Raw genomic sequence first — 11,395 nt, forward strand, 5'->3', positions numbered from 1 at the left:
TTGGTGCCTTTCCGAGGCCATGTCTGAGGTCGGTGTCTGCCAAATTTGACATTGATTGAGGCATAATCGAACAGACCACTGGGAGGTGGGGAAGGGGGGGGCACCAGAGGGAGACGAAAAATGAGATTCACCTTTTTCTCGACTAATTTGGTCTAGGCCTATATTACTTTTGTATTGCTTTTGTATATTAACATGCTTTAGACATGTTTTATTTGTTATTTATACTAGTAGCCTATTGTGATGATTTTTCACGACCAGATTTTTTGGTGCCCCCCCAAGCACTTGGTGCCCTACGCGCAGCGCGTGATGTGCGTGTGCGGAGCTCCGGCCCTGGCTGTTCCGACGTACTCTTATCAATCAACGAGCGCTTAGCTAACCTGGAGTCTAGACTCTCACTAATCGAAGTACTGCACAAAGAATTTCAAAACCTCCGCCACAGCCTGGAATACAGTCAACAACAAGTCGATTCGCTCACTGAAGAAAACAAATCACTGAAAAGCTCCGTGGACACACTCACTACAAAACTCTCAACAGTAAACAGTCAACTTACCTCCGTCACCGCTGAGAACAAAGCCATGCAAGAAACCATCCTGGATATACAGTCACGCAGTATGAGAGACAATCTAATCTTCTCCGGCATTCCTGAATCATCCACCGAGGACCCCGAAAAATCTGTTAAGGACTTCCTGATCAACCAGCTCAAACTTTCACCAGAGACTGTAGAGCACATCACTTTCCATCGCGTTCACCGTTTAGGACAGAAACACATCAACTCCACCCGTTCCCGCCCCATCATCGCCAAATTTGAACACTTCAAACAAAAAGTACTGGTACAGCGACAAGGACGACAGCTCAAAGGGACTCATTACGGACTCAACGATCAATAATATCCACAAGAAATCATCCGCAGACGTAAGCTACTTTTCCCCATCCGTAGGACAATGATCAATCAAGGTAAAAAAGCTATCATCACAGTGGACAAATTATATATTGATGGACAATTATTTAGAGACAAAGACACTACTCCCTGGCTTTACTAATAATTGAAAATAGCAATGTAACATTTCCAATCCGTTTATGCTCAATTTATAGTCAATTCATAATCTTCATATTCTTTCATTAACCCAATTGCACCACACACGCACATTGTATTCTAAATGCACCTAAATAGCCTTGCTCACTGTTTATATGTGCTGTATTTGTTGTTTATAGGTATCCCTGTTTTATTTGTCATTTGTTGTTATAGATTTACACACACACACACACACACACACACACACACACACACACACACACACACACACACACACACACACACACACACACACACACACGCACTCAACCACATTCACATCCACACACACAGACTTATATTCACACAAGGTAACTATGAAATATACATTATAGGTTCATGCAATTGAAATTCATAACTTGGAATATTCGTGGTGTTGGTTCACAAACAAAAAAAAATAAAGTTTTAAATTACCAAAAAAATACACAAGCGGATATATGTCTAATACAGGAAACACACCTCTCTCAATATACACAGAACAGCTTAAAAACTACACATTTTAACCACTGTTTTTCCTCCCACTATAATTCAAAACAAAGAGGAGTATGCATCTTAATAAACAAAAAAATACAGTTTAACCACCATACAACCATTTCAGATCCTGAAGGCCGTTTTATCATTATTAACATTTCAATCAATAATAATCCAATTACAATTGGCAACATTTATGGGCCAAACTCTGATGATTCCTCCTTCTTTGCAAATTTCTTCTCTTCTCTTTCAAACATTTCTAACGGTCCAATAATTATAGGGGGAGACTATAACACTGTAATCAATCCATCACTTGACAGGTCAAAACACACAGGAAAATCTGGGCAATCTTCCAAAACAATAAAACAGTTCTTTGGTCTTTGCGATGGTTGGAGGCTACAACACCCACTTGCCAGAGAATACACCTTTTATTCTAATGTCCACCAAACCTACTCCCGCATTGATTTCTTTCTAACCAGTAATTCAATCATACCAAATATTTTAGAAACCAAAATACATCCGATCATTATTAGCGACCACTCTGCGGTAACTCTAACATGGAACCTATCTGCAATACAAAAGCACCCCACCAGATGGCGTTTTAATACATCACTCTTGAAAGATCCAGAATTTGACAGCTACTTCAAGAGAGAGTGGACATCCTTCCTTGAAATAAATGACTCTCCAAAGTCATCAGCATCGCTACTCTGGGAAACATGGAAAGTAGTTTTACGGGGGAAAATTATTTCATATTCAGTACATAAAAAAAAAAAGGACAGAGAAAGAGAAACCCAACTGGAAGAAAGAATAAAAGAATTAGAAATTTTACATGCAAATAATCAATCAGAAAGCATCTATAAAGAAATTAGAGAAAAAAAAATATTGCTCAATGAAATAATAAACAAAAGAAACCAGTTTCTGATTCACAGGCTCCGTCAAGAAACTTTTCACCATAGCAATAAATCCGGAAAATATTTAGCCAGTCAAATTAAAAGAAATAAAGAAAGAACAGCCATAACCTCCATCAGAAACTCGGCAGGGAAGCTAACCAACTCACCAGTTGAAATAAACAAGATATTTCAAGATTACTATACAAAATTATACTCATCTGATCTTGATCCAAACCAAGAAGACATAACCCAATTCCTCGATAACACCATTCTACCAAAACTCAACATGGAACAAATAAACACACTAGAATCACCAATCACTGAAAAAGAACTTCATTCCGCATTGAAAAGCATGCAAAATAATAAAGCACCAGGTCCGGATGGCTTCCCTGCTGAGTTCTATGAACATTTTTGGTCAACTTTATACCCACTATTTAGCAGAACAATAACAGACATAAAACATAACGCAAAATTCCCTTCCCACATGAATACAGCACTTATATCACTCATCCCTAAACCTAACAAAGACCACACCTTCACATCCAACTATCGTCCTATCTCACTTATGAATGTCGACATAAAAATTATTAGCAAAGCACTAGCCCATAGAATTGAACAAATTATACCGTATATAATCCATCCTGATCAGACCGGCTTCATAAAAGGTAGACATGCATCTAATAATACCCGCAGATTATACAACTTAATGCACTACTCATCAGTACAACAGAAAGATACTCTCATTGCCACATTAGACGCCGAAAAAGCTTTCGATAGGGTCAACTGGAAATTTTTATTCACCACGTTACAAAAATTCGGCTTTGGAGAGTCGTTTATTAACTGGATCAAGATTTTATACACATCACCATCGGCCACAGTAACAACGAACGGACTAACATCACAAAGCTTCACACTGCACAGGGGAACGAGGCAGGGATGTCCACTCTCTCCATCCCTATTCACCATTTTTATTGAACCTTTAGCAGCAGCTATCCGTCAAAACCCAGCAATCAAAGGTATTGAAACACCACAACAAACACATAAAATCTCACTCTATGCAGATGATATCCTACTATATATACAAGAACCCCTAACATCTACTCAAGAAATAATTAAAACAATTCAGTCCTTCTCAAAAATATCCGATTATGCAATAAACTGGAATAAATCTTCCACCCTCCCTTTACATAAAACCAAATGGGATGTGGCTCCCCAGCAATCACCAATACCTATTTGTCAAGATCACATCACTTACTTAGGCATTAAGATTTCCTCCAGACTGTCAGAGTTGGTAACACTCAACTTCACACCATTGCTAAAAAAAATAGAAGACGACTTGCTCAGATGGCTCAATCTCCCAATCTCCATAATCGGCAGGATAGCAGCAATAAAAATGACGATTTTACCGAAAATTAATTACCTATTCTCAATGATTCCAACCCACCCCACACTCACATGGTTTAAATCACTAGACTCCATTATAACTTGCTTCTACTGGAAAAATAAAACGCCAAGGATAAAACTCACTACACTTCAAAAAAGTAAGGTTCAAGGAGGACTAGAAGCACCAAATTTCCAATATTACTCAATGGCTAACCAACTGCAATACATATACAAATGGATTCGCCCCACCCAATCTGATATTGTATGGCTAGATATAGAACAATCATTATGCAAAGAATTAAATATAGCTGACATACCATTCCTCACCAAATCAATTAAACAACACACATGTTTTAAGGCAGTAACTATAGCCACCACTCTGACAGCCTGGTGGAAATTTCACCAAATCACTAATTCTACAATAGCTCCATCTAACCTCACCCCACTGTGGAACAACCGTGACTTTATAAGCAATAAAAAAACATTGAACTTTCACACATGGGCGGAAAAGGGTATCACCCACATTAAGCATATTTTCAAATCTAACACATTTAGACCATTTCCGGAACTGGCCCAGGAGTATGGCATCGGGAACAACGAATTTTTAAAATACCTACAACTCAAATCTTCTGTTCTGACAAAAATAAACATCAGAGACACAAATTTAGAATCTCCACCGGCAATATCAGACTTGGTCAACATTTCCTCTCCAAAGAAACTTCTCTCTAAAATATACAAAATGATCTCAAATCAACTTCAGACCATATACTTACCAACAATAAAATGGGAAAACGATCTATCAATAGCCCCTGATGCCAACTTCTGGACCCAAATCTGTAAAAACATCTATCACATGTCCAAAAATTCGAATCTTCAGTTAATACAATACAAAATACTTCACAGAACGCATTACACGGGCAATAGATTAGCTAAAATGGGATTCACATCAGAAGTTTGCACACATTGCAATCAAAATTCTACAGATACATACATTCATGCAACCTGGCACTGCACTCCAATCAAACACTTTTGGGAAGAGGTCACACAGGCACTATCAACTATAGTTGGCTGCCACATCCCACTGTCGCCTTCTCTTTGCTTGCTGGGGGACCTCACAATAATAACTGATAAAACCATAAACTCTAAAATACTCCTCACAGCTCTAGCCATCGCCAAGAAAACTATCCTCATGAACTGGAAAACCAGAAATAAATTACACATTAACATCTGGAAAAATCTTATAACAGACTTCATGGCAATGGAACTCGCATCTCCCCTTCATAATAACACATCTGAAACTGATCCCTGCCGTCCAACACTTTCTGACCTCTTACAGCTATGAATCCTTTCTCTGTTTTCAACTCTGACTTCTCTCACCTTCTTACTCAACCCACGAATATTCATATTAGTTGTTTAAACTTGTTTCTGTCATCATTGTTATTGCTATCTTTACTGTTACTGTTATGATTACTATTTTCACTTTTTTTTTTTTCTTTTTTTTTTTTTTCTTCATTGTTGTAATTACTGTTGTTGCTGTCTTTTGCTCTCACCGTTGTGATCACCACTGCCATCATCATTGTCATTTATTATTATTATTAATATTATTATTATTATCATCATCAATATTACCATTGTCAATGCTGTTTTAGAATTAGATATCATTGTCATCACTAGTGCAATAACTTCCCCCTTATCTCTTCATGGGTTTTTAATGCACCACAACATAGAATAAAAAAAATAAAAATAAAAAAAAAAAGGATTAAGGATATATGGAAAAACCTCACAAACACCAAGGCAGGCTAGACAGGCGAGAAGTGGTTTCAACGGGACAGCATCTCTGTCCCAATTTGAGACACTCTCGCACTGTACTCCCTATTTTAATGCACCTTAGACATTGCACATAACACACATAACACAAAAAAAAAAAAAAATAGGAAAAGATATGGACTGATGAGATGAGGGGGAAGGTTATCTTATATTATCTTATATTATATTATCTTATTATATCGTATTTTATGCACTACTGCACTATGTTGGTTTGTTTGTATGTATGCCTGATTGTTAAAATATATATTACAAAATATATTTTACTCTAAAACTGCAAGAAAATGAAAGCCAAAAATCTTAAGAAGTTGTGTTCCAAATTTTAGGTTGATATCTCAAAAAATAAGCTTTCAGTCAAGATTTTATTTTGGCGCATACCAAACTTTTTCACTAGATGGAAAGCCAAGCTTCCTATTATTATTACAATTAATTGGTTAATTAAAACTAATATTACGCTATTGTACGTAATGGTGAATACATTATATTTAGAATTTGATCCTGTGTAATATATATGATTATACACATGTACTAATTGTATGTATTTATATTGTGTGAAATAACAATAAACACCAGAACTGAGTTGACACATTTTTTTTTTATTCTTAATTCTTATTATTTTTAAAAGCTATCAACTATTTCATTGTGTCTTTCAAATTATTTTCAGGAAACTTATAGTCAAGTCATTTTAAGCCAAAATGGGGGTCAACCTTGAACAAATTGCAACAGAAGCAAACTCAACTGATTTTGTATCCTCAATATGTCCTGAGTAAGGAAAAAAAGCCCCGAAGAATCCCATTTGGGGAAAGTTTAGAAAAAGACCCAAATATATCCCATTCATACGCCTATTCATTCTTTTTCTCACGTGAAAAGGGTAAAAATTTTAACCTTTAGATATCATCATGAAAATCACTGAGTTGATTACTTACATCAAGACAAACAAAAAATGTATTACAAGTTTTTTGCAATTGTTTGTTAACATGGACAAATGGTGCATAATCTAATTACATATGTGCTAATTTGCATAAATACACAAACAGATCTAAACATTGGGTATAGCAGGTGAAAATGTCTTGTAGAATTTTGTTGACATATAACAGTAAACTATTTAATATTAAGGTCTGAATGGAACCCATTTTGGCTACCCATGAACATTAATACAGGAAGAAGTACTTTAGAAACCAGCCTTCATTAATTATTATGGCAGAGATGGGGTTTGGGGCTGGGTCAGTGGGACTAGGTCAGTGGGACTGTTTCTGGGGGACGAGTCCGAGGGAAGAACAGGAGACATGGGTAAGGAGAATGCAGAAGACAAAAGGTAGGTGAAATAAAATGGATCAAAAAAATCTAATTACGTACACAATGCACTCAATGCCCAAACCCCATCTCTGCAATAATAATTAATAAAGGCTGGTTTCTAAAGTACTTCTTCCTGTATTAATGTTCATGGGTAGCCTAAATGGGTTCCATTCAGACCTTAACATTAAGTCTTTTACTATTATATGTCAACAAGATTCAAAAAAACATTTTCACCTGCTATACCCAATGTTTAGATCTGTTTGGGTAATTATGCAAATTAGCTAATACGTAATTATATTATGCACCGTTTGTCCATGTTAACAAACAATTTAAAAAAAACTTGTAATACATTTTGTGTTTGTCTTGATGTAAGTAATCAACTCAGTGATTTTCATGATGATATCTAAAGGTTACAATTTTACCCTTTTCACGTGAGAAAAAGAATGAATAGGCGCATGAATGGGATATAACTTTCCCCTAATGGGATTCTTCGGGGCTTTTTTTTCCTTACTCAGGTTTTGTATTGAGGATACAAAATCAGCTGAGTTATGCCAGATGTCTCCAAAGCTGACCGGCTTTGAGGAGCACATGGCACTTGTTCCATGGGAACGGCTGGGAATGGCTCCAACCTTCAGCCGCGGAATTCCTGGAATGTAGTTACTAAAAAATAAAAAGTAATTCATTGTTAGTCCATGTTGTTTCACAGTGCATTAACTAATGTTAACAAGATTTGAATAAAGTATTGGTAAATGTTGAAATTAACATTAACAAAGATTAATAAATGCTGTATTTATGTGCAGTTCATTATTAGATCATGCTAATTAATGTTGTTAACTAATGAACCTTATTGTAAAGTGTTACCAATATTTCTTTTGAGCTAATTTGCTACACAAGCGTTTGCGCTGGTGATATAGAGAACTGCTCTATTATACTCTGCTCCAGAAAGATTATTTTACTCTTTATTTGTATTCTGCCAGAGTGCGTCTTACATACACATCCACATCCATATACACATACACACCAATTCCAAAACTGTGTAAAGATAATCTGAATGTGCATGAATGATCTTATTTGTAGTATGATCCATGAAGCTGTATTTGCAGAGAATCCTGGGCTGTAAGGAGCAGATGATAAGGAGAGAAAGCAACATTGTCATCGAGCTCAACATATCTCACTTCTATAACCAGTTTACACAAGGAGGAGGGAAGTCAGGATTTAGCTGAGTGAAATGTATGTTAATTTTAATAGTTATATGTATATAGAATGCGTATATTCTAATCAATTATATTTCTCTGTCAATTTAATGTATTTATAGATTCAAATTCAATACTTTATTGCCATACAACTAGATACAACCAAAGACAAAGCAAATATATACACAAACGATATCCTACACGGGATGTTTTATTATTCCCTTTTATAGATTTTATGCCAACCATACTAGTGTTATTTATCTATTTATTGTAAAGTTGTGGACTTGCGCTCTATATCCCCATGTAAATTGTCACGTCTACCTGACATCAGCCACTATAGCCTCCTGGACTGTCATCCAGGTATGTGGTGTGCGGTGTGTTCCCTTTACTCTTATTTTATTAAGAAATGTGCAAATTATGCAGACTTATTAAGAGAACCTATTTTCCATAAGGGACTGGATCAGGGGTTGAGAGCTGTTTAGAGACTTAATGGCTCTGTACTGTTAAGGAAGCGCGAGGTGTTTGTCTTAATAGCTCTTATCCTTCTTCCTGATGGGAGTATGGAGAAAAGGGAGTTGGCAGGGTGAGTATCATCTTGTAGGATCTTTAGGCCTTTCCGGTAGACCTCACAGATGGGGGAGAGTTTGCAGCCAATGCTTTTTGAGGCTGAATTGACTATCCTGTCTAGCTGCGACCTCTGCTGGACACTAGAGTTGCCATACCAGACAGTAATAGAAAAAGTAAGCACACTCTCGATGGCAGCTTGGTAGAAGTGCAACATACCCTTACAGGCTACCCCAAATTTCCTCAGCTGGCGAAGGAAAAAAAGCCTCCGATGGGCTTTTTTAGTAATGTTGGTTATGTTAAAGGGCACCTATTATGCAAAATTCACTTTTACATGGTGTTTGAACATAAATGTGTGTCGGCAGTGTGTGAGCAAAACCACCCTAGAATGATAAAAATCCACCCAGTGTTTTTTTTAAGTCAAGTCAAGTCAAGTCAAGTCAAATATATTTATATAGCGCTTTTCACAATACAGATTGTATCAAAGCTGCTTCACAGTATCAATCAAAACAACTTAACAGTGTTTGTTTATTACTGGAAAAAGACATCCAAGTTTGGTAGAGCTGATCAGTGGTATGATGGGTCATTTAATTTGAATATCCCCAATTTACAATCTCAATAAATCATAAGCACTGTCTCAGAACGAGCTGTTCTATGAATTGCGCAAGCCCCACCGACGTGGTTTGATTGACACTGTGGTCTTGGCATAGACCCGGCCCTCGGTGATCTGTACACCATCCTCCATTGTTTCAACGACAGCCGGTGTTCTGACGATTTGTGCTGCCTTGTCGAAAATGTCTCCTAAGAAACATAAGTGTTCTGTTGTGGGATGTAATAATGTACATAGTAGTGTTCACTTACTTCCGACATCAGAGCCACTGAAAACGCAGTGGATGGATTTTATTTACGAAGGAAAGGCGCCACATAAACTTCCAAAATACGTTTATGTTTGCGCAAATCATTTTCTGACTGACTGTTTTGTGAACGAGGGTCATTCAAAGCAGGTCTTGCTTCAAAGTTAATCCTCAAGTGTGGATCGTTGCCTACTGTTCGCGATCCAACGTCACCTCCAGAAGAAGTAAGTGTATTTTATGATTTTTGAGCAAATAGTCATTTCAGTCGATGTCAGCCAATTCAACAACAAATGCGTCTAAAGTTGTTGTCGTCGTCGTAAGATGTCTGTGTATATAATTTAAACCTTGTTTGTATAGTGTGTAACCACACGTTTATAAATATTTGTTTTAAAGATATTGTATTAAAAACTGTGCATGTTTTCTGTAAAGACAAGACATCAAAATTGCTATGTTTATACAAAGGCCAGCACATCGACACGAAGCTAGAACGAGGGATATTGGCGTGCAGACAGAAACATCACATAAATGTAATTTCGTTTGTACGTAGCAAATGTTATCACAGTATTTGTGTTTGTAGTTTCAAAAAATTGCACCAACGTTATCACAGTTTGTGTGTGTCTGTGTGTGTGTTGCACATCCATAATTGCAAAGGGGACACGATTACAACTCTATAAGTACATAAATGTATCAAATAACCATTCCGAGACGTCCTGGTCCATTCTCATTTGTGTTTCTTCTGCCGGAGTCTCTTCATCATCTGTTGAAGATTTTATTATTTAGAAAACAAGTAATTTAGCCTTATAAGAATACACAATTATTTCTTGTATGAGTCCTCTAAAAGGACTCTGTCTAGGTGACTTTGAAAGCTGCAAGACCTTCTGAAAAAAGACCCTGAATGTCAATTCTATTCTGAGAAGTCACATAGTACAAGACCTTCACCCAAAACTATCTATAAGTGTATGACCATCTTTGGAAAAGGATGTATGTATATATGTGAGAAGCTGGGCACTGATCAGGAGTGATCGCCTGCAGGAGGAAGGGATCTCCTGCTGGAGGGAGTGATCCCCTGCAGAAGATGCTCGGCTCTTTGTTTGTTAATAAAGTCTAATATTTCTGGCATCAAAGATCTCTGCGAAGTTACTTTTACAGAACAATTGAAACCACTTCACATCTGCGTCTGATTCCGGTTCAAACATGTACGGCTGAATGCCATACAAAACAGCGGGTCACTCACTCTCAGCCATTCAGCTTCTACCGACTGTTTACATACCCTTACAGGCTACCCCAAATTTCCTCAGTTGGCGAAAGGAAAAAAAGCCTCTGATGGGCTTTTTTAGTAATGTTGATTATGTTAACATCCCATTTTAAAGATGATTATATCATAGTGCCTAAAAATCTAAAACTGTCCACCCACTCCCCATTGTTGTACAAGGGCTGGGACGACTTTCCCCTTCTGCAGAAGTCAACCACTAGCTCCTTAGTTTTGGAGACATTTAACTCTAAATTGTGGTTGGAGCACCATTCAGTCAATGAGAGGACCTCTTCCCTATAGGCAACTTCATCACCCCCAGAAATGAACCCACTACTGTTGTATCATCTGCAAATTTAAACATTTTAACAGAATCAGTTTGTGATATGCAGTCATTTGTGTACAACTGTTACGACCCCAGTGTGGGTCATGTCGTGTGGATTTGCTTGTCTTTGTCACTTGTTTTGTAGGTTGGAGTTGGAGTGAGTGACGTCATTGATGACTGATGGTTTACACCTGTGCTAGAGCTGATGCCGGCAAACTAAAGCCGCTCCCTTAGGTCGTGACGGGGGCGCTCTCCCCTCGTGCCATTTTGTTGT

This window comes from Rhinichthys klamathensis, unplaced genomic scaffold (genome assembly GCF_029890125.1).
Source record: "Rhinichthys klamathensis goyatoka isolate OS25496 unplaced genomic scaffold, OSU_Roscu_1.1 h1tg000018l_1, whole genome shotgun sequence".
Classification (NCBI taxonomy): Eukaryota; Metazoa; Chordata; class Actinopteri; order Cypriniformes; family Leuciscidae; genus Rhinichthys; species Rhinichthys klamathensis.